Source organism: Urocitellus parryii, unplaced genomic scaffold, assembly GCF_045843805.1.
Source record: "Urocitellus parryii isolate mUroPar1 unplaced genomic scaffold, mUroPar1.hap1 Scaffold_35, whole genome shotgun sequence".
In the NCBI taxonomy this organism is placed as follows: Eukaryota; Metazoa; Chordata; class Mammalia; order Rodentia; family Sciuridae; genus Urocitellus; species Urocitellus parryii.
The window spans coordinates 2,954,262-2,980,554 of NW_027553167.1; positions in this window are offsets into that span (position 1 = coordinate 2,954,262).

Below are 26,293 nucleotides of genomic sequence, written 5' to 3' on the forward strand. Positions count from 1 at the left end.
AGGGAATCTATCACTTGCCCCACAAATTCCTTTTCTCCAACTGTATATTTCCTTTGGTGTAATTAATTTTCCCTGTGAATCCCACTAGGTCCACTGGGTGATGTCTACTTCTCTCAGCAACTTCACACACACACTAAGAGTAGACCTAAAAAGTTTTTCCCCCTTTTCCAAATGAATGTGGATTTTTACTGATAATCTTTCAGAAATAGGAACCCCACAGATGAAATTATAGGTTTATGGACAGGTAAAAGGTGACCTCAGAGACTCCATCACATGACATAATCTGATGCAATGTCCTTAAAAAAAGGAGTCAATAAAAGGGAATGTCAACATTATTTGAAAAAATAGAAATAAAATAATCAAAAGTACTGGTTTAAAACAGATCCTTTTCATCTACAACTATCTTTCATGTATATTTAAATTTCACTACACATAGATACATACACACACACACACAAAAAAAAAAACCACAGATGAAAAAGGCTGACATGGTTAAAGCAATACAACTTACCAACTGACCAAAATGACAATGTTTTAAATTAAAATAAGTAGTTATCCATTAATGCAAGCAATAGTTACTGAGTCCCTAAGGCCTAAGAACACAGGAGGATAAAACAGGCATTCACTCTGTTCATTCCAACAGGCAGGCAGGAAGTGAAGGAAAAGAGAATGCACACAGAAATACTCCAGATCATGATAGATACTAAAATTCAGAAAGGAAACGAAGTAGGGTGATGTGGTTTTGACTGGACAGCGAGATTCCACAGGGCTAAAGGGAGAGGGAGAGGGCAGAGGCAGCCCTGAAGAGGGCACTTCAGCCATGACAGGCTGGCTGCCAGCCAGACCTCTCTTGGCTGGTCTCACCTCCTTCAGAAGGTAACAGGACCGTGAGGGAGGAGCACAGAGCAGGGGCACAAGAGGGAGACAGCAAGCTAAAGGGAGGGCGGGCAGGGAGCTGACCAAGAGGAACTCGGGGGGTTCAGCAGGGCAGTAACATGATCTGAGGCTTGGACTGTCTGAAGACAGAGGGACCCAGCATCAGGAAGGCAGGGAGCCAACCAAGAGGAACTCGGTGGGTTCAGCAGGGCAGTAACATGATCTGAGGCTTGGACTGTCTGAAGACAGAGGGACCCAGCATCAGGAAGGCAGGCAAGGAAGCCATTACTGTGGTCCTTCTGGCAAGAAACAGTGGCTGAGGAGCAACCATGGAGGGGAGGCAGGAGGAGGAGGACAAAGGAGCCCTGGGCTCAGGAAAGGGCTGAGTACAGCTTAGCAATCAACAGCGATGCTCAGATTCTTACAAAGAAATAATGACTTCCCCTTTGGAATATTATGTTCTCAGTCTGTGTTTTAGCTATTTTCTTGCAACAGTACAGCAAAATACCAAAACTCAAAATAACAATGATTTCTCCTTTGTTCTGTCTGTGTGTTTTGATCTGCTCTATCCTGGACAAAAGGTGCCAATGGGTCTGTTCCTCCTCACCTCTGTCCTCACTCTGGACCATCTCCAAGTCCTGGGTAGGTACTTGTGCAAATGATGGTAGAAACACAGGAGGACAAATCCCATTTTAAGCCTCTGTTTGACAGGTCACTTTTGCTAATGTCCCACTGACCACGGTAAACCTCAGGGCTGAGCCAGAATCACATGGCGGGAGATACCCACTTCCCCATATGATGAAGACCATGGGTACTCGGAGGGACAAAGAACACAGGTAGAAACTCAGCCAACACAGGTCAGTGTGGTCAAATCAAGACATGGTGCACTAGGAAGGCAATGACATTTAGGTTCTTTATGAGATTAGGATAACAGGATAGAGAAATTGGTTTGAAATTTAAAAGAAAATGATAAAATCTGAAGACACCAATAAGATCAATAGAGGCTAAAGATCACAACCAATCAGGACAGAGTTCAAAGAAATTTGTAAGAAAAGACAACAAGTATTCACTTATTTTAATTCATATAATTAAGCAATTGTATTTCATAAAATTAAAAAATAGCAAAATCACTCAACAAAGTAAGAGGCTAAATAAACTTTTAAAAAGTTTCATAGTTTCACCAAGTATATAATACTCTTACTTAACATTAAGAAAAATAAGAATACGCTTACTGGTCCATATCACTAAAAATGACTGTTTGCTTTGCTTAGAAAATATTTCTTAAAAGTCATAGAAACACGCTGTGCACCTGAGAGGAGGCAGAACTGAGTCATGAAGAGTTTTCAATGCTAAGCAGAGAACACTGCATTGGTTATGTAGCTTACCTCAGGCAAGAGGAAGACCTGAAGAAGGCTTTGGGCATCTGTGCACAAAAGAATCCAACAGACCGACCAGGAACAGGTGAATACAAATTCTAAATTAGTAAAAGAATACAAGAACTAATCCAAGAAACAGGTGAAATATCTTAGACAGGAGTAATATAATAGGAGAGAGTCAAAGAAAATGCTAGAATCCAGCCTAGGGCAGTGCTTCTCAATCTCAAGGATACTAGGGTCCAGTTACAAGGCAGATTCTGCGTCAGGAACCAGAGATTCTGCCTCTTCATCGACCTCCAAGGTGAGGCCAGCACTGCTATCTTCACGTTACTTGTGAGTAGAAAGGACCCAGAGAATGGAGCCATTATAGAGAACTTCCTATGCATCAGCTTTCCCAGCACTCCAGACACTGCAGGAGCATCTCATCACATGCTCTCCCACCATGCCATGGCCTCCTTCATGGCGCACACCAAACATAACTTGTGTGTCCAGTTTTGATGTTCTGTTCAGTGTACCTCCTCCCACTTAACTAGGTGCCTTACTTGGTGCACCACTTCAGCCCTGATGCTTAAGTTAGCATGCATCTGGCACATGGCCTGCACCGAAGATTTAAGAAATGAATGAACAGAAATACTGGTAAAGAAGAAGGTCTGAACATTCCAGGGTCAGAAAGGGCAGTTGCGTGCAGAGAGATGCTACTGAGAACAGATAGAGGCTCTGGGAGCAGATCTGATTGCTGTATTAATGTGGACATTAGAGCCATGAAAGAAAATAATGTAGGGGATACACAAAGAAAGAACATCAAATGAAGCTCTCAGGGGTACTCTTGAGAGAACCTAGCGGAAGGGACAGCAAGGAATACAGTCAGCAGGAGGTTTTCAAAGGAAGAACACTCAAATAATGAAAAAAAAAGTTTTAAAACACAGCCTCTGGGCCAAGGCAGATGGAACACTGAGCACAGCCACAGGCTAAGCCTCTGGCTGGAAATGGGAGATTCTAGGAGGTTCAGGAGGAGCAGGAGACAGGGAGGAAGGGAGGAGACAACACTCCCTGTTCACACCCAAGCCTACCTGCTGCCCATCTGAAGGAAGAAGCAGCCTGGTGTGTTTGAAAATGCCTCCAAGAGCCAGACTATCACACAGAAATAAATGAAATAAATGAAATGGTCTCTTATAAAGCAGGGACAGGGCTTGGCTCAGATCAGAGCATGCAGCACACGCCCCCTCCCCCACACAAATAGCAGCTGACCCACTTCAGGGGAGTAAGAATCCAATACTGTCAAAATGGACATTTTTATTTTTTGTCCCAGGAACACACAAAAATCGGAATATGTGTGTGAACCTTCCTGAATTGGGCAGAGAATATATTGAATTTGTAGTGTACCACTGTATTCTCTTTGGCCTACACAAACAAGCAAAAACCTGACTTATCCAAAGTGAATAAAAGTACAAGACTGCAGAGCAGAACGGAGAGTGTGGATGGCTTTGAACAGACCAACATGCAAACAGGGCTGATGTGTTGAGCCACCAAAGCACAGGTGGCTGAGTCTAAGGACAACAGGATCAGCAAGTGGCCCAGAGCACACAACAAAGCTGGAGGCCTTCTCTGTGAGGCCCAAGAACCCACCTAGCATGGAGAGAAAGGGTGGAGGAGGGGTGGGAGGCTTGGGATGAATGGATGTCCACCCTGAAGTCCACCCGACACAGCTCCAAGTCCAAAGCAAGAGGACCACCGTGGAAAATGGCCTCAGACTGGGAAAACTGTTTCTGAAAATACACTGATTTGTTTATTTTAAATTTGGACAGTCCCAATACTTTTCAGTGATCATTTCATCTGACAATATTTGAGCATGGACAGCGATGGCTATCTGAAATGGTACCAGGTGTACAAGACGGATTACGGATGGAGAATATTCTGGGGAGAAAACACTCCACAAGTGAGGGCAAGAAGGCAGCAGCCCTCCTGATCTCAGCCCCTTTGTTGACTGTGCCCAAAACACCAGGAGCCAGTTGAGACAGGAGACAGTTATCTGGCCACTTAAACTACCTGCACTGATGCCATATTCATGCTCAACAGCAGACAGCAGGTTAATAAATTAATCACCATACCAGCCTGGTCTGCAGTTAAAACTTACCTAAATCACCAACTACTTCTGTTTTCTCTTATGAAGAGTTTGGGCATTCTTTCAGCTAGGCTGTGACCATCTAGATGGGCAGCAGCATTGTATGTTGCTCTCCCTCAGAGGACAGCTGGCATTATGGTATGTAAAGTGCCACCCAAAGCACGAGGGTCCATATAAAAAATTCATCAGAAATGATGTCATAAAGAAGCATATGCCTAACTGAAGGGGTACGAGATACAACATATGCCTAACAGAAGGGGTGCGAGGACAACTCAAGGTGGAAGTCGAGAGAGAGAAAAGTGAAGAACCATCAATGCTACAGAAACAGATAAAAAGCTGGGAAAGAACAGTCCATCATTGAGGGACTCTTATTTGACACAACAACAAGTGTCAGGGTGGTCTCCTAGTTCGCCATCTTGTTCTACCAAGCCACACTGCCTTCCACCATGGACTTGAGTTTCCTGCTGAACTCTCAAAACCTAGACAACTGATCTTAAATTATCATCACAGTTTCATTCTGTCTATGCTTCATATGGGGTGCCCTGAAGACACTCTTTCTTCCTACTCCACAGGGCGACACAGGAAGCCATGCCACACACAGAAGACTCACTCCTGGTCCTGCAGATGTTGGCCTGAAATGAACACAGGCTCTAACATGACCAGGGTGAGGGTCGGGAGTTCCAGCTCTGTGCCAGACACCTCCCACAAAGACCCCACAGTTCAAGGCCCGAGAGTAGGTTCACCCGGAGCTCCAACCAGACCCAGCCTTCAGGCACCCTCCAGCCCCTCCCCAGGTCCTGGATACTGGAAGGCGTCTTGCAGTCCCAGGTCACCAAGGGAGCTCCACTCTAAGCCAACTCTAGACAAGGGCCGTCCAACAAGACACACAAGGCCATAACAGAAGCGGAAGGGGCAGGAATGGAAGAAGCCAGTCCAAGAACGTGATCATTTCAACTTAGTTCCACTAACAACAGAACTGGAAAAATCATCAAACTCCAAAATTAGTTAAAAATACAATGAAAAAGCAACAACAGAAATTAATGTGTCTTATTTACCTCAGCTATTCTCGCTCTACAGAAATAAGAATTCAAGCTCCATGAAGGTAGGACTCTGCCTACTCTGCTCACTGCTGGATCTCCCACAGAAATCAACCTAACACAGCTCATCTGATTTAGTAATAGATACTTTTTTAGCTATTTACTTTTTCTTCAGTTTTTCTTTCTATTTTTCCCTATATTTTACTCTTGATACTAGGTGAAACACATAATATTGTATGAATTTTTTTTTTATGAACTGTTCTTAAAAACACAGCATTTGCTCTCAATATTTGTGGTTAAGAATTAATGATATAGGACATAGGTAGCTCTGTATTTCCTGTTGAAGGATGACCACTCCAAGTACTAGTTCTTGCAGTTTTAGGCATCTGGGCAATTTCGAGGGAACTGATTCAGATTATCTCTTATGTGGCAGACATGACAAACCACTGTTTACTCCTTCTTAATCCAAAGCATTCATAAAATGCATTTTCAAGACAGCAGATTCTTAATAAACGGGTTGCTGGGTCTTAATATGTCCAGGTAATCCACAATTTCCATAAGTAACTAAAACGAAACAAACAAAAATATCTTAGTGCAAAATGCCATATATTAAAAGCTTATTTACAGTTCACCCATCAATCTCAAAAATCCATACATCTCATCTCTGACACTTTCAAGAAGTTGGGACACTTACCCCTCAAAGATACTCGTTCTATTTCCCTTTTGCATTATTTTCTTCTGTGGTTGTAATTCCTAAGCAGCCAGATTTTAATAATTTAATATCGATTTTTGAAATCTTTTCACCCTAGAATGGGAGAGAAAGAGACTTGAAGCACTTGATGGAGTGACACCCTTCATTTTGGCCAGAAGGCTCTGAGGCTAGCTTGGTGGAACAGCCCCTCCAAGGAAGCGCTCTCAGCTCGCCATGCCCAGCAGTCAGGGGCTGCCGACTGGACTCACCACACTTCTTTGTTGGTATTTTGCAAAATCTACGAAAAGAACCCCAGGGTTGCGGGGGGATGGGAACTGGTTAACAGAAATGGGAAGGGGACAATCCCTTCCAAGAATGATGAATGAAACACACTACAGCGTGACTCCTTCCCCACGCTGCACCAAGGGCGAAGCGCAGGACAGGGTCTGACGCCACCTCGCGCTCAGCGCAGCGGCGAACTCCTCCAGCGCACAGGCCCGGGGCAGCGGCGCAGGTGGGGCAGCCAGAGCGGCCAGGAGACAAAAGGGTCCGGTCCGGCGCCCGGGCCACCGCGGCTGGCAACCTGGCAGAGACCGCGCCCCGCACAGCTGTCCCGCAGCCCCGCACGCCTGCCACAGCACGCCCCGTCCCTGGGGTGTGTCCGCGGGAGGGTGCGGTGTCCTCGGAGCCCCCGTGAGGGCCGGCGTCCAGCGCAGCGCCCCCAACCCTCCTGGCCCGCGGCGCGGGGCGCCCCAGAGCGGAGGTGGCGCGGAGGGGAGGGGGGTCTCCGCCAGCCCCGCCACAGCCGCGCGCTGCCGACCAAGGGAGGGCCTCGCTCCCGCCGCCACCGACCCTGGGCACCGCGGCCCTTCCACCGCCGCCCCTCGGTACCTGGGGCCCCACCGCTGCCGCCACCGCCGCCGCCGCCGCCTCAGGCACTGGCTGCGTGAGAAGCCGCCGCAAGCAGCGCTCCCGGATCCGGCTGCAGCCGCCTCCTCTGCCGGCCTGGGGTGCGCTCCCAGCTGCAGATCCGCCTCTTGGCTGCCGGCGACGGCCAGTTCCGGCTGCCCCAGCAGCCCCGGCCCTTCAGCTCCTCACCCCCACCTGCCAGCGGCCGCCACAGCTGCCATCAGGGCAATGACTGTCTAGGGCAGCTGGGACCCACAGGCTCCGCTACGCCACCAAAGCTCCGCCCCTAGGCCCCGCCCCGCCCTTTCTTCGCCCGCCCAGGCCCCGCCCACCCTGAGGCCTACACTCAACTCAGGCTTCCATGAGAGGAGGAAAGCAGCTTCAGGCCCTGCCTTGGGCTGCTCCCCCTTAGAACCATCAACCAAAGGTCTGCCCTGCCCCCTTCAGAAGCAGTGCAGAGTGGCCCCAGGGAGAGGCCCAGCCAGCCCACATCCCAGTGGGTCTTGGGATGATTCCAGCCTCCACCACCATGAGCAGTAACTTTACGAAGAACCCCAAGAGAGACCAGGGAAAAAATTGTCCAGCTGAGCCCCCAGGAACCCCAGAAATATAGGGGCTGACAAGGCCAGTGATGTTTTGAGGCTCTGGGTGTTGGGCTTGTGAAATAGTAGTAAGTAAGTTAAACACTGTCAAATGGAAACAATAAGCAGCTTCATGGTCCACACATAGGCTGAACATCCTGAATCCAGAAATCTGAAGTCCCAAATGTTCCACATCTGAAATTTTTTACTGTTCCCATGACACTACAACTGTAAACTTCCATGCTTCATGGTTTGAGGACAGTGTAGGGTCACCACAGATAACTGCACAGGCTGGGTACTGCACAACTTCAGGTGACATTATTCAAATGACTGTGATGCACTTCTCAGGGACTAGAGGGCATCAGGTTGGGAACATAGAGGTTATGTTGAGTATGGGTAACAAAGCCCCCAAACAATGGTTTGATCATGAGGGGGTGTTTCTTTGGGGCAACAAAAAGTTAGGGAGGCCTAGTTTATATAGTGTACAAAGCCATCAGAAACCTCCCTGATGTCTTTCTTCTGCCATTCTATGTAGCTCAGCATGGTGGAGCAGAAATAGGGAAGCGGAGAGCCAGAGGAAGCCAGGCTGGGGACTGCCCAGGGAAGGACAGTGGGAGGCCGAAGAACCGGATTGTGGTGCATGCATATGATTCCCCAAATTGTCCATCCTGAAGTGCATCCTGGGGAAGGAGTGCCAGACAGCCAGGCCAGGTGGGGCTCTGCTAGTGAGACAGGCAGTAGGACAGGTAGCAAGGTTCCTTTTGGACTTTCAGATACTGGGGGGAAATTCTACCTGAGAAAATCAATGATCTCAAAGAGGTAAATTAATATTACTTATTTTTAGCCTATGTCAAGAATGTTTGCCTTTAATTTGAGATTCATCACGTAATTCTGCTTTGCTCATTGAAAAATTCTAAATTTTAGAGGTTGGAGTTGCAGCTCAGTGGTAAAGCACTTGCCTAGCACATGTGAAGCACTGGGTTTGATCCTCTGGACTTCATTAAAATAAATATATGTGTATGTGTGTGTGTGTGTGTGTGTGTGTGTGTGTGTGTATACACACATACAAATACAAATAAAATAGAGTGAAAAAAATCTAAACTTTAAGGATAAAATTTTTGTGCTAAAATGAAACTATCTGTCACAATGATTTTGTTTCTCAAGCTAGAGCCTAGATTTCCACATGTGGGCTTCATTTCTCACATTAGTCTAGGTGAATTTTACCCCAATAGATTTTCTCACTCCTCTAAGCCAAGGAGAAAAAAAATATTCTCAAGAAAAAGAAGAAATCAGATAACAATACAATGGAGGATATATCACCTGCAGAATTGGCTGCCTGTCCCTGAGAAATTGAAGATAGGTTGAAGCCTTTGACCTCTTACACTGATAAAACATTCTGTAAATTTTAATTTATTTAAAAATAAAAATACAATAAGTATAATTTTTGAATAGGAGAAATTAATTACAAATTTTCAAAGTATAAAAATAATCTTTTCTATTAATATTATTCTCTAATTTTTCTGAAAATGATGAATGTGATATTACCTCCTTTTAACACATTGAATAAAAAAAGATCATTAAAATGTTGGTACAGAATCTCTTTGTATATAGCAGTTTGTAAAGAAGGCTGTGCTTAAGTGGAGTTTTTGAAAGAGGACTCATTTTTTTGTACCAGCTTTTGGTGGAGGATTAGATTTTTGGACTCTGTGGCTGCACTGAATCCCTTAACCTGAAGCTTAGTGGCTGAAAACAACCCTTACCTATACTTCTCACCATGCTGTGTCCAACTGGTTGCTCTGATGACTATTGGGCCTCCTCATGCAGCTTCCCTGGGGTGGGGGGAGGTCACTGCATGTGTAGTTTAGCAGCTGAGAGACCCTAAAATCTGGTACTGGGTCTTCTTCTCTTCCTGGGAGTCCAGAGTTCCTGAAGGGCTGAGGGCAGTGGGGGAGGAGGTTGTGAAAAGCTGTGAAAGCTGGTGAGGTCTAGATTCTGAAACTGCCCCACATAGCTCCTGTCACATCTTATAAAAGTCAAGGCAGTTGACTAGGACAGCTCCGCATCAGAGGTGGTGGCAAATCCCACTGCTATTGGCATGAGGTTCACAAAATTACAGCTATGTTTTTTTAAAGACCACAAATGGAAACCTTTGAAAACTTGATATTTCATATTAATTCCCCACCAGAGAAAAACAAAAAGCACACATATACCAGTTCTCTGTCCATTTTAAAGAAAGCTGATCTTCTGTGTTACCTTAGAGTCAGGATGGTCTGATTCAAACAGCTTCCATTTTTATGGATTTGATTCTACGTACTGTTTAACATGAATAAACAGGAAAACCACAAGATAAAAACATTTGTCCATCTGTACCTTTTTCAGTGTGAGATTCTGTATTTATTAAAAATTGCCTTTTTATTCAATATAACATGATTTTTACAGAAGTTAAGGCTGAGAAACTTGAAATATAGTAGTTCAACAGAAACATAACTTTTGGAAAATATTTTGTTTCACCTCAAATGGAACATTGCTCATAGGAATGAATACATAACAAGATGATAGTACTTTTCAAGTTTTATAAAAAGCTTTTTATTTTAATCACTTTGTCATTCTGTCTCTGATTACAATCTTTTAATCTGAGGAGGTAAAAAGCAAATAGTTTTTTTATCTTCTGCAATCATGGGTAGAAGGAGCTTCCCTCAAAGAAGAAAGCAGATATTATTTTTGCTTAATTAATGTGCTTTAAAAATATGTTGATGCATATGAGCATTTTGCAAAAATAATTTAATAATTACTGTAACTTAATAATTGGCATCAGTTAAATCTACTCAAGATACATTTCTTATTTGATAGAATTTTTTGTAGTGAACTGATTTTATAATCCCTGTTAGTTTATTTGGGCTAACTTTAAAGTGAAATCAATGAAGAATATTTTATTAGCTTTTTTTATGTGCATTCATTATTTGCTTCTGGAAGAATTTAGAAATGCCAATTACATAAGTGTCTAGCACTTCAGTCTGTAATTTGTGATGGATAAGATAAAAGCAGGACTTTCGGATATGTACACAAGTTACATAAAAGAAACCCTGGCACAGTTCCTGAACTTCAGGAGAACCAAGGTGCTACCATTGGATGCCACACGGGAACCTGTAGAGAAATACATAATCAAAATATGCTCAGATGTGAGCAGGGACAGTCATGGTAAAGTTCATTGTAGGGGATGATATTAAGAGCTCACTTATCACAAACTAAACTAAATGAAGAAAAGTCCCAGTTCAAGCAAGATTATACAACTAAGCCCCACCTTGGGCGTGACTGTCTAGGAGAATCTTTGTTCAACTGCATTTTGCCCCACTGTTGCTGGCCTTTAAAGATGGAGAGGACCATAAGTAGGGATTGGAGAATGGCTGCAAGGAGCCAAGAATGACCGCTGTCCAAATACCCCAGGAGGACATGGGAACTTTAGTTTGCAACTGCAAGGAACTGTATTCCACCAGTCCCAAGAATGGTCCTGGAAGAGGACCTGATATTCCTGAAGGAAACAGACCAGCAGGAACTCAGTTGTTCCTGCTGTAACTCCTTGAGTTGGGAACCCAGTTGAGTCCTGGTAGACGTCTGTTGCACAGAAACTGGGAGGTAAGGAGTGGGTCCTTTTTTAGTTTCTAAGTTTGTGATCATAGGTATGGAAGCAACAGAACACTGATATAAATTCTGGTACCAGCCATGCTACCATAACAAAACCTTAAATATGTGCAAAGTGTTTTGGAATCTGCTGGTAAACTAAAGCTGCTGGAATTTTGAGGGGAGTAATAATAATTTGAAAAGCCTAGATTGCTTTGAAAGACTGCTATAAATATGGACCCTAAAAGGACAGACAGCCACCAGGGAGCTTCTTGGAATGATACTTCAGCCACCCCAGAAGAAGCTGAAAATGGAAAAGGAATGACCTCAGCAAGATGTGAGCACATGTTCTGTCTCATGAGGCATCCAAGGGGCCCTCTAGGGACTGGGCTGTCTCATCAGCAGGAGAGCTGCCTGTGGGAACTGACAGGGACAGACCTCAGGACAGGGGAAGATGCTCAGAACTATCCAGATCTCTGGCAGGAGGGGGCTGGACAAGCCATGTGGTTACTAACACAAGCTCCCTTCCATGCAGAAGCAAGAAGACACAGTGAAGCTCCCAGAGGGCAGAGATAATCCAGGTGGGATCTTCCTGGGCCTGGGGACCTAACATAGAGGAATTCCCCCATTGGATTCAATTTTCCCCGTGTTTAAAGAAGAATGCCAGTAACTGTCACTTTTCAACCCCCATGTAACAAATTAGCACAAAGGTAGTGACTTAAAACAGCACAAATTTTTTGGAACCTGCTGAGAGCCACAGCCAAGTCAGAATGATGCCTGGCATATTGCCGGAGGGAATGGTTGAAAGGTGAGGCCAGCGAACCATTGAGATGATGATTTGAGTTAAGCTGTATATAATTGCTGTGATGCTGGATTGATTGAGTTGTATATGGACCCTGTTGGGGGGGGTAGGGTGGCTCTGGTAATCTGCCTCGGGTGCCCCATACTTTGTAGTCATGTTGCAAGGCCCTTCTTTTGGAATTGCTTTCAGAGTTTATTGGAAATTTTTGAATGGTGACAAGTCTTGCTCTCTAAAGATTAATTAATTTTCAGCAGTAACTAAATTTCCAAAAACCAAAGTATGGTATATAAATTTGGGCTCAAAATTAGACAAAGGTTATGAAATTACTAGAAATCAATAGACATAATTTCCCATATGGCTTTTAACTGACTGTAAAGAAAACTCAAGAAAAACATTTAGAATAGTTGAAATCAGTTGTAACTTCCCATAATAACTTTGCTTTTATCTTAAAATCTAAGTACTTTCATATCATATCAAACATTTTAGCAGATAACACTAACTGGAATCAGTTACTCTTAGTTTCTTTACCTACATTCATTGTATTCATATAATAATAATAATAATAATAATAATAATAATAATAAATGTGTTAGGCACCATTCTGCTGCAAAGGTGTTTCTATCAAAATTTGTGTGAAATTACAGAAGGAAAGTAAGCTTTTACCTTGTAGGTTGAGTTCTGTTGCCTATTATAATAAGTAATTCAGCCTCAGGTGATTCTGTGCAGAGTTCTGTATTTGCTGTAATTCTAAAATTTTATTTATATTGTCAGAGAAGCTGACAGGTAAGGGATAAGTTTCATGGGTTACACTTAGACCTAAAGATCTTGAACTTTACTGAAATTGTTTAGTAGCAATGAATCACAGCCCTGCATCACCTGAGTCCTTTTCCCATAACCAGAACACTGTTGCTGACTGTGTAGATTTCCATATAGGCTGCAACCAAGAGCAATTAATCTCCTTACTACAAACAGTAACTCTAGAGTTAAAATGTTGACTTTCAAGAGAATGTATGTGAGGCCAGAGACCTAACAGGTGACCCGATGATAGTGTACCACTCCAAACCAAAAATTTCACAGTAGGAAAAATGTGGCAGATTCCTAGAGTACAAAGTTGGAAGACATCAAATCCAGTATGGTTTTTTCTTTGTTGATAAACTTACAGATTTGTTCGGTAAGAAAAACTCTAAAGAAAGGAATTACCTTATTTCCATAGTCAATGTGTAACTGAATATGTTTTTCTGCCTCTTCTGTTAGTTTTGGAATGTCATTCCACCCTGACTTCTTTTTATCCTTCTCTTTACAATGAATGCTATCAGAGCAGTCAGTTACTTTTATGTTCATGGTGCATGGCACAGAGAAGGTCATGAAGAAATCTTTTTGTTGGAACAAAGAAAAGAAATAAAGTATCTTACTGGATTTTGCAAGCTTAAAATAGTTTTGCAGTCAAACTTTCTGTATTAAGATTTTATTTATTTTTATGATGTTGGTGAATAAAAAAAATATTTCCTCCTATTGAACATTAATTTCCTTAACTATAATACCGGGGTATAATTTGACCAATCTAAAAACACTGTTGTAAAGATTAAATGAAATAATACAAATAAAGTTGATAATATAATAACTGTAAATAGCTTTATACTATTTAGCTTTTATTACTTCAAAGGGATGTCATGAATCTATTAAAGAATCTAATGGAATCCCATCATCATCCCCTCATCATTTCATAGCTTTAGCAAGATCTTCAAACTGTCTAAGCACAATTCACAATAGCTAAATTGTGGAACCAACCTAGATGCCCTTCAGTAGATGAATGGGTAGGGAAATTTTGGTATATATGCACAATGGAATATTACTCAGCAATAAAAGGGAATAAAATCATGGCATTTGCTGGTAAATGAATGGAGTTGGAGAATATAATATTAAGTGAAGTAAGCCAATCCCTAAAAACCAAAGGCCAAGTATTTTCTTTGATATAGGATACTGATTCACAATGGTGATAGGTGGGGAGCATGGGAGGAATGGAGGAACTTTAAATAGGGCAAAGGGGAAGGAGGGAACAGGAGAATCTATGGGGGTAGGAAAGACTGTGGAATGAGTTAGACATCATTACCCTGAGTTCATTTGTGAAGACACAAATGGCATGAAAAAACTTTGTGTACAATCAGAGACTTGAAAAATTGTGCTCTATATGTGTAATATGAAATGAATTGCATTCTGCCATCATATATAACAAATTAGAAAAAAATAATTCATTAAAAGAAAAACTACCTGTGTGCTCGATATCAAGAGTCATTCACTGACACTAGTCACATTTTCCCCCACTTACATATCATGATTCATTAGTGAAATGAAGTCTACTTATTTCATAGGGATTGATTTTATTTAGGGGGGGGGAAGACTTGCCAAGGATTGAATTCAGGGGCAATCAACCACTGAGCCACTTCCTCAGCCCATTTTTGTATTTTATTTAGAGATGGGGTCTCACTGAGTTGCTTAGCACATCACTGTTTCTGAGGCTGTGTTTGAACTCGAGATTCTCCTGTCTCAGCCTCTGGAGCTGCTGGGATTATAGGTCTGTGCCACGGCACCCAGCCCCATTATATTTTTAACTAATATGAACAAACAGAACAGAGTGGAGTAGAGTTCAGTGGAGTGGAATAATAGAATAGAAGAATAGAGTCTATGTTTTGCATTTAGTGGGATAAATAAAGGTAAACATTTTGTGAAACTTGCCTTAAGATGTATGTGCATAGTATGCTTATGAGCCTATATATGTATGTTAGGTTCAAATATATCTTGCTTGATCAAGATGGCTCACACAGAGCCTCCTGCAGGTTTCTATGCCTTATCATTTTCATCACCCTTGCTGTTCTTAGTTTCAACTTGTTTGCTTTATTTCCCAACATCTAAGCACAACAGCTACATTTGCAATACAACTGATCACAGAGATCACATTCATTTAAAAAACAGATTAAACCAAACAAGTGATCACATTATCAAGTGATCACAATAATTGTATGCTAGCTTCACCGATAACACAAAAGGTCATGTTCAGAAGGCAAGATGCATCAAATTTTGAGTGTTCCACATAGATGACCCATATTCCAGAGTTTCTTAGACTATGACCTAGGAGCATGTTATACACAAAGCAGGAAAATGAAAGTGCACTCTTCTAGATGATGTCAGAAATTTTTCTAAGTCAAACTTTGTATCAGAGCATGATGCCTTACAGTAAAATTGTAATGAATAAATATTCCAGATTTTTGTAATTGAGATGCTTTAAGCCAATTTATCCACTTTTTAAACTTGAACCTAGAATCAGAATGTGAATCAAATATATCAAGTTGTTTTCTTACAGCACATAATTCCACAACTATATATAAAATGTTTTTTGTTCAAATGATATATAGTAAAGACTGTTCACAAAAAACCACAATGCCTGCAGATGATGGAGACACCTTTGAACTTCTCCGTTCCAAGGACCATTAATCTAATTTTCTTCTTGAATTAATATCTCTTCAAAAAGGTTATTTTCTCATTGAGTCTCTGAAATGGAGTGTAGCTATTCTACCTCATTGTTAATGTCTTGTTTATTAAACTTTTTCAGGAATTAATCTAATTAACATTGAGTTTACTTTTTAAGACTTGTATTGTTTCACCAGGAAAAGACATAAAATTATTTGAGGGGAAAATGCAAGCATTTACTGTTTTTTACCTGGTGCATTTTTACTCTGTTTGACACATTAGTGATTTGATTTACAGTGAACAAACACAACTCTCCAATACAGTTTAATTTATTGCACCTAAATTTATATTTGGCAACATTGTACTGTATTTAGGATAGACACATTAGTTAAAAGAGCACATAAACAAAGTATTTCTTTTTGATATTCTATGAACTCAACATTAGAGATTTTAGGAAGATTTGCCAGAGGAATTCCAGAAGTTATAAATCATTATTTATTTAATTGCTCTTCCAGGGAATGTTTGGAGCTTTTCATGAATCTATATCTCATGTAGATGCTTTCCTTAAATGTTGATTGAATGAAGAATTAAATAGTCAATGTGTTAGAAATTAAAAACATAATTAAACTTTTAACTTTAGCAATTTCTGGTGTGTTGACTAAAGATATATGGATGTTCGTTGAGGCAAAACATCTCTAATAAGCTTTAGAATATATATGTTTTTGAAGATTTGTAACTTCATATATATTATGTGAAAGTTGAAATATAGCAACTAACTATTCAAGCCAGATTAAGAGTACCAGGAAACATATCATTGGTGTAATAAATGGTGCTTTGTGCTTGCAAATTTAGGAAATAGAATTTACAGGCATGAAATAGAATTTGTCACAATGGCAACAGAAGCCAAACAACCAGAATATAGTAACATGATATGGTTCCTTAAAGAGCATTAGCTCAGCAGTCTGGAAGTCTTCATTTTATTTTTCTTATTGTCATGACTATTCTTAGTTTGTTATCTTTTGTAAACTGAACATCTAATTATAAAGGTGTGAAACAAATACAAATCAACGTTTGTATTTGTTGTGGGACAAAACACTGAAAAGGGTTTGTTTTGGAGATAAGATCCTAAAGTGGTTGCTTTAGTCACAAAGTTCATATTCAGGCAATTATGACTACCCTTTTAATGTCTGTAATAAAATTTTTTTCTTCCAATAGCATAATTTATTATATCACCTCAAATGGTGACATTCTTGAGTAATTTTATAAGTACAGAAATTATAAAAAAGTAAATGTTCTCCAGGAATGTTTAAAACTTTAAGAGTTTTTCATTTAAATGCTGCCATTCATTCTCTCATAAAAACTGGACAGAATTCTAACTGCAAATTAAAAGAAAGAAGGATGGACAGACTCAGTCATTTTCATTTATAATCCTTTATATCCAGTCACAGAATATAATTTGGAGTCCAAACAGTGAGGGTAGGGACCACATTTATCTTTCACTGGTCAAGCTACCAGCCCCCAGTAAGATTTCAGTTAATATAGTTTGAGGAAGTGAAAGAACAAAACTATATCCAAGAAAATGAAACATGATAAAACCATTTGTGCTTTTAACATAGAAGAGCAAATCCTTCCTACCAAGCATTTTTCTCTTGAAATTTTCTATTAAAAATAATATAAATTTCTTCAGAAATCTAAGCAATTTTTTATTAATGTATTGTCCATGAATTTAGAAAAGCTTGTGATTTTCAGAATTAAGCTAATTTTCTCCACCAATAAGAAGAGGAGGAATTGATACAGTAAGTTATAATGTCTTGATCCAAAAATACTGGATGACACCAGGCATGTAAAGGTCCTAACATGCAAAAGAGTGCAGGTCCTGAGCAAACCCACAATCAGACAAACAGAAAAGTTATTTTTCATGTACTCAGAAGATGTCCTATCACTCATGGCCTATCTTCTGTTTAGCAGTGGTTTTTAATTACTAGAAGCACAAATGAAAGGCTATGGGGTGGGATGGTCAAGTTTTGCAGAGCACTCTGGAGATGATGCACCTGCCTATACTATTTATCCTAGGGGCACCCAAATTTGGGTTGACACATTTTGAAGATAAACATTTGCAAAAGTAAACAATATTGACAGTGAAATGACCTTTTTATTAGAGTACTTTTTCAACTTTAAAATCTCATTTTAAACAGAAGTTTTTAAATAGAATATTATTTAATAGTAAATTTTGCTATTTCCAAGCTCAAATAATTATAAACTTTAGACAATTGGTAATAGAAACACATTCTGAGATTGCATTAAAAAGAAGAAAATAGAAAACATTGCAAGTGCAAGAAGAAAACATTAGATTAAAGGAACAAATTTCAGTGTCTCTATTTACAATTGCCATTGATTGATGAATACAGAGAGTCTAGGAGTACTATGAATGGGGTTCCTTCCTCTTTTATTCATCCTCTGAAAGAATCCAGCTACCCTTGATACTTCTGTGAAAAATGGCATTCAACTATACCAAGGAAAAAAGAAAAGAAAAGAAAAATGAAAGGATGCCTTCTTTTTAAAAAAGAATGAAAAAGGCCTTGGTTCTCAACGGCTCTTTCTTTTTCATTAATTTATTTGGACCTGACCAAGTTATGATGGAAAGTCTTACAATTTATTGTATAAGTTGTGCACAAAGGCAAGAAAAAAAACCAAAACAACACTTACTCCAAAATAAACTCACTCTACTTAGGCAAATTGTTATAACTAAGTTATATTGAATTCTAAACAATAACTGATGTGCCTGAATTCGTTTAAAAAGAGCTAAACATATGTATGATTTAACTATTAAGATATCTGCTTCAAAGTTCAGAGATGCATGAAAACTAATATATTTACTTTCCTTTTTTTAAGAGAGAGATAGAGAGAGAGAACTTTTAATACTTATTTTTTTAGTTCTCGGCGGACACAACATCTTTGTTGGTATGTGGTGCTGAGGACCGAACCCGGGCCGCATGCATGCCAGGGGAGCGCGCTACCACTTGAGCCACATCCCCAGCCCAATATTTACTTTCATAGAAGTCTTTTTAAGACAGGGAGCCTGACACTTCTTCAAAATAGATAAGCCAGGTTTTACCTGCCTTTTTACCCCAGGATTATTTACTGTAGGATTAGTATGTAATTAAATTAATTTATCATGTAAAAGTATTAAGTATAAATTCACATAATTTCTCTTGGTAAGTAAATAAGCAAATAAAAATACATAAAACATACCCCAAATCACCAGTGTATTTAGGGACTATAGCAAAATCATGATACCTTTGAGATAATGTCATTACCATATTCTCTCATGCTTTAAAATAACAATTTTCCTTACACATTTACACACACATTCACACATGTATACACACACAACAGGTTCATACAATCACATAAATACATCCACATGCATAGACTTTAATCCTTTTGCTTTACATTTAGACATTTATAGCTAAAACAAACCACTATGTGTCCTATATGACTAAATAAAACTTTAAAAACTATCCTTTGGCGAATTGTTAATTTTTGTATATCATTGAAAAATTTATTTACTGCCTCCAATCAATTCTCTAGGAGAATCAAATGAGTATAAAGTAGTCTTGAAGATTTAAAAGACTGCAAAGAAGTTTGTAAGAAACACTGCATCCTGAATAGGAAAGATAACATATATGTAATAATGAAAATGATACACTTAGGCAAGGGAATTTGGAAAAAGTTGTAACAACAGAGAAAATAGACATTTAAACTCTGAGCTGGACCCTAGTATTTAGATTTTTCTTTTCAAAGTTACTCATATGTTAAATAAGGATAGTGGTAACTACCTCCTTGGTCATTGTGGAGATGATCAGGCATGTTAAATGACTAGCTCTGGAACAAGTATATTTATTAGAATTAGCAAATAAATGTTCATTATTATTAATGGTACTTGATGACATTAATGGTTATAATCATACTTGGTTGTGATCTTCTTCCCCAGCAACCCCCTCACACTGAAGCTTACTTTACACTTCTCTCATGATCCTTTTTATCTGTCTGATTATTAATATTCTGCTACTAGTTGTTGAACTGTGTGGGGTCAAGTATTATGATGAGCTGATGTGTGCATCCTACAAAGCAAGGTCTCTCCAACTACAATCTGGTTACCATGATTTTATTCTGTTTTATTTTCATTAAATTCATTTTAACTGATACATAAAAACATGAAAATTACACAGATTTTGGAGGCTATCATGTAATGTTTCTGTATATGTAAACATAACTTACTTATTTATCTACTTAACATACTGGGGATTGAACCCCAGAGACAAACTAACTCTGAGCTACATCCCTACCATCTATCCCCCCTTTTTTTGAGACAGTCTCACTAACTTTTTGAGGCTGGTCTTGAATTTAGGATCCTCCTGTCTCTGCCTTCTGAGCAGCGGAGATTACAGTTGTGTGCCATTGCACTCAGATACATGTAAATACTCTCAATAGTTCTGGATGGAGTTCCAAGGTTTTGCACTTTAACAATGATTCTGGTTCCTCTCATCATGCTTATAGTACAAAGGTGCTACCATACTTACCACATTGCAAGATAGTCTATATTTCTTGAATTAAAATTATAACATCAAACACATGATTTAAATTGTAAACAATGTTTGAAACAACCCTTTTTCAAAGATGTTCAGAGGGAGAAACTACAGAAAAATTTATAGGAAGAGAGTTTTCTCAAGTTCTAAAAATTATAAAAACAAAAATGGTCAGGATAGAAAGAAAACAAATTTAGACTTGTAGAAGACTTTGAGCCAAATTATGGATGGAGCAGAATGGAAGGAATGTTCATGCATTAGTGCAGCCTGCATGCTTTTTTGAAACATAAGCTTTAGATTAGATTAAAAATAAGTTCAAAAACATTAGTTGATATAAATGTTTATCTGAAAATGAACAAACATACAAAGTTTTTAAGTAGAGTCTGTGAAAAGATCATGATGTTTTTAGGACAGCTATTCCTTACAACAATATAAGGTAGTTAAGAGTAAAGAGAAATGTGGAAGACAGGTGCTTCAATAAGGTCTTAGCTTCAGCTTCTATCTGTATATTCAGTGAGATTGCCAGAATTTAAATGTAAGATATCCTTGCACATGCTTCCTATTGCTATGTTAAATCTCATGCTAACCCAAAGACAATTAAACAAGAGTATTTGTATATTTTAGCCTCAAAATAAACTTGTTTATGGTTCCTTCTGCCAATTAAATATGTTAATATGATGCATTTTTCCTGATTTCAAGCATCTCCAAATTTTTGAGGTCTCTTACAACTTTCCTAACTGCATTCTATTGGGAGACTCATATTTAGCAAATATCAATGTTATTTTCTCATATAATAAAATTTCAATGAAACGCTTAAAGCATGAAACTATTAACAACCCATGGATGGGGTGTAAAAAGTAAGCCAATTGCTTACCTTCTGCAACAAAGTGAAAAAATAGAATGCAGCATTGCCTCCTATATTTAATAACAGAGAAAACAGTCATGTTTGTGGAAAGGAGTTTTGATTGTATTGTAAAATAATTGACAAGTTTTGACCATAAATTCTTAAAGTTTACAGCTGAAAAAAAACACTCATTAATATATATTTCAGTGTATCTAATTGCAGTTTTTCCTATTATGTGATTCATTTCTAGGGGGAGATAAAATGAGACTTGTCCCATATTATTTAGTAGTAACATCTAACTATAGGATATAGCTGGCATAAAATAATCAAAGCATAACTCTCACTAGTGATGTCTAAGATCAAGTGATTTAGTGTACTGCATCGCTTAGAACCAATGAAGCAAAGTAAGTAATTGGCAGAAAAAGTTTTTAAAAAATAGTGAAATGGCAAAGCAATGCAACTACCATTAACAACAACAACAACAACAGAAAGTAGTGACCTTATTGTAGACATTGTATGCCATCTCCACTCTAATTTTCACAACTCTGGATTCATTTGCCAGATTTGTAATAATGTTTTCTTCTACCACATAATTTTAACTTTAATTCAAGTGTAAAGTAAGAACACTGTTTAATACTGTTTAGATCTTTATTACAGGTTTTACACTTAAGTTGCAGTGTTTCATATGCCCATGTGCAGTATGGATTAATACAGTTGCTTTCCTGCCCCTACTTTTCTAATCTGAGATATAGTAATTCATTTACATATAAAAGTCTGAAGGTATGCATCCATTAATTCATACTATGTATGTGGTAGAAAAGATTATTTTACTTGTGGAAAACTCAATAAAAATAACAGAGAATTCAAAAGATCATTGTTATAAGGCCTTTTAGAAATAGATCTCAGTTTTTTGAACTGTGAGATCTGATTTAAAAATTCATGAGAATAACTTTCCTGTGAGAAGGCTCAGGGAATTATGAGTATGACAGATAAAATCAAAATAAAAATAAGAAACTCAAAATATCTGGAATTCATTCATTATGTTGGTTTTATAGTTTATTATCACTGATTCAGATAAATCTTGGACATTTTTCTTCAGTTCACAAACTGAAAAGAGGAAGTTTTAAACTACCTGTGTAAAATTGTTTTGGAACCATGTAACTGTAATTAGATAGGTCAGGATATATGAAAAGACAATCATATGCAGTAAATTCTGTGATATTTTCTAATTGAACACAGATTCTATTTTCAACTTTTCTAACAGTGTTTATTCTTACAACAGTTTTTATTTTAAATTTAAGAACACTATGTAGAATGTGTGTTCTGCATTAATTTTTAATCATTGCATTTCCTTGGACTTTCTGTTTTATTGCTTCATAAATAAATAACTTGTAAATTTGTCTAGTCAATTTTTGTTTCCACATAGAAAACTTGACCTTAAAAAGAAGAAGTTAATGTTCTAGATATATAATGAAAATATTTGTGAAAATGTACTTTATCATTAAGCATTATAATAGGGGATACATAAAAGAGGAAGCACAGCCTCTTTTTTCAAATACCATACAACATTTTTAGTTGTAGCAATGATTGATTTAAAAAAAAGTAAGTCCAATTATTATTGTATATATCCACGTACATAATGTTTCTAATGAAAAGTAGGTTAAAAGAATGGTCATAGTTACATGGTGAGTGGCACACACCTATAATCCCTAGCAAATTTGGAGGCTGAGCAGGAGGATTGCAAGTTCAGAGCCAGCCTAGGCAACTTAGCCAGGTCCTAATCAACTTAGTAAGACCTCTATATTATATAGGGGTGAGTGTGTAATATAAGTGCCACAGTTGATCAACACCATCCAGTTCTATGAGTAGTAATGAAATAGGGCACCTCTGCACCTCCTGCTTGTATCATTATTAATTGTGCCAGTATTTTCTAGAATTTGGGGCTTTATTTGAAAATAAATGTTACAGTATTCTGCATTGCACAGTATGATGCAATTATATTTAAGAGTGAAATTTGATTCACTGTGTGACACTGGTTGAATTGTTGCCTTTCTCTTTGTAAGATTTTCTTCTTATTTTTAAGAGGTAAATTATATTTTTCTGCCATATGCAACACATAATGTTGTTTGGAATTTCAAATTAACCTTAAGTAAAGGTGCTTTGAAAAGTGCACTGTCTTAAAGAAATACATCGCTATGAAGAAATTTCTAAAGAAAACCTCAGGCCTGTGTTCTCATGATCTTAAGTTCCCTCCCAGTGCTATGATGTGTACTCCAGTCTCTTTCTCAGAATTTTTCTAATATTTTATCTAGAATTGGTCAACATCCACTCTGATTTGTGCACAGTAAAATTTTCATCAAAGACCACAAGGGTATTATATTGCAATATAACTTCAAATAAGTATTTTGTACAGCAGAAACCTAGATGGAACTGGAAATTGAATTCACCATTTCCACAAACCCTTAAACATCTGTCTTGTGCCCAACATTGTGCTTGTCACAGGAATACAGAGAAGAGTCTGCCCTTCAAGAGCTTTTTATCTAGTTGAAGACAAAAGCAAATGACATATTTTAAATATTATTACTCTAAAGTGGATAAATGAGATAAGTGAGAAATGTTTACTCATTTTAACAGTTTGATTTTATTTGATTTTAGGAGTTACCTTACGATTCATAAAAGAAGTTACAACTAGTAGTATGATTCCATTCCAATTATTGATTTATGCCAATTTTTTTCAAATAAATGCTATTTTGAAGAGTAAAGTTCCTATTGGATGTTACCCACTATAGTTTATTTAAGTTCTAAAAGAATAGATTTTTAATTTAATTCACTAGTCAATGTCTTTCTGGAAGTCAAATTTTGGGCTTCCCATTGAGCTAACCACTTCTATTGAATTACAGTGATATGTTTTGGTCTATACCGCAGTTTAAGATGGAAAGATTATGGCAATGACCCAAAAAAGTTTAATCAAGATTTTCATGTTTATAGAAATGCATACAGAATGTATAAGGGATTTAATATAACTAAGTTATATAAAATATAATAAATAAACAGATGGCATTTATAACTAATTATGCATAATATTTAACCCATTTATTAATTCATTGTAAGACAATAAGGAATCCATCTATTTACAGATACTTAATAATTACAGTTGCCCTCACTTTTGCTGGGGAGCCTTATAGGAATCCAGAGTTAAGACATCAATTATTCTATAATAAATAGTAATTGAGAAATTAAGGGAAAAATGGTTCAGCCAGAGAGATTAATAGAAGAAATGCACATTCTGGCTGTAAAATCGTTTTGCTCTGAGAAACTATAGCAGCATTTCTTTATAATCTAAGAAGCACTAATGGCAACAAACTTACAAGATCAAAATATTACCTTAATAAAATTTGCAGACATTTCTCAAGATAATAGGCATTCATTTCCTTTGCTATCAACAGCTTTGGAAGCAGTTGTTAGAAATACATTTAATCTCTTTTAAACTGCAGCTCCTTAAGGCTGATGTGATCACTAAACCAAATATTTTCTAATCTACAGATTTAGTTATCAGATGCAGTTAGCACTATTCTCACAACATTAATAGGCACATATACCTAATTTCAATTTCTTTCTTAAAAGATTGTAACAGAATGCTTCTGGCAAGAATGATTTTCATATTAACACAACAACAAATGAGAATTAAAAACTTTAACTTAAATGTTTTAAAACTCTAAGAAACCAGATGGAGAAAATTCTATGAATGAGTAGACATTAAGCAAGATACCACAAATCTCTCATTCTTTCAACAGGTTGGGAATTCCCTAATGACATAGGCAATGTGAATACATTTTATTAGTATTATATGGATATTTATTTACTATGTTTTCCATTATCAAATATTTTAAAAAAGTTGTTATGAAATATAACTGTCAATAGTTTTTTTTGCTATAATATTTTACCTCCCATCCATGTTTTAAGGGATGGATTTTGATCAATCATAGCTGGATATTCCTATAACAAAAGCAATGGATATTGACATCTAAAATTTTGGATAGATAGTTTAGGGGAAAAAAGGACTTTTATTTAATCAAATAAATGCCACAGTAACTTGACTCTGAATCGGATTATTGCATATGCAGTAAGATTCTGTCTCACACTTCCTCCTTTAGAATTCTACAATATGTTGGTTAACAAAAATGTTAATGTTGTACCTGCAAAAGAATAACTGTCTCTGTATACTGGGGTTAACACAGTTTGGGTCTCACCCATCAATGTGAAAGTGACTTGCAAACTATTCTATCTGCAAATGATTCAGTGCTGAGCATTACAAGATGACTGTCTTACTGTCTTTTGAGACCATATCTTTTCACAAGAGAAACACCAAGATTGTATGCTTACCTTATTTATCTTCCCTAAATGCCAGTTTGGGGACTTTTTCTTTTGTTACAATCATTTTCTAGGTCTTTAATTATGATCTTAATGCTGATGATGCACAAATTATAACTTCAAGCTCAACTCCTTCCTTGTACTCTAGACCGACATATCCAAATGCCTGCATACCAACTCCATTTAGATACTCAAATGGCATCTCAAAACCATGCTCTTAATTCCCACCCTTCTGTTTCAGTATGGCTCTAGTATTCCAGTTGTTTAAGAAGAAAACTTCAAAATCCTTGCCTAATTCTCACTCTCCGAACATTCCACACCCATCCAACAGCCTTCAATGTGTCCATGATCTAGTCAGGCTTCATTGCCCCAAGGAACACTCTCAGCGATGGCCAATACAGCTCTCACCAGCACTATGGCAATCACTTTCTAACTAACATGCAAGTTCTACCTTAACCCAGTTAGTACACTATCTTCATTATTCAACAGGCAGAGGGATTAATTTAAAATCTCTCACTAAGACTGTGGTATCTCTCTGTGTACAGTTGTTGTGATGTTAGGAAAGTTCTCATAGCCATCATCAGTGTTAATTGAGGGGATCTTGAATGCAGAAACTGCAGATTTCCTTGAGTTACTCTTTGAGCCCTCTATTTGGAGATCCAAGATATAGTCAGTTGATGCCTTGACAGAGGGCTGGCCTCACCTCAAATGATTATTAGGAAGGTTTCTTCAGTCTCCTCTGCCAGGTGGTTGAAGCGAGGATCTCTGGTTCAAACCTGGCTCTGTCATGGACTAGCTGCACTATGCTGAGACTGATTGACTTCTCCATGCCTACTTTTTCACAGACAAAGAGATAAAACAAAAGCATCCACCTACAGGGCATTCATGAGGATTTAATAAGATAGTATATGCCAATTGTCTACAAACATTTTGGCACAGAAAAGAATGCTCAAGACATGTTTTTATCAATTATTATTATTTTTTAAAAGCATATTTTTTGTTCAATTGTCAT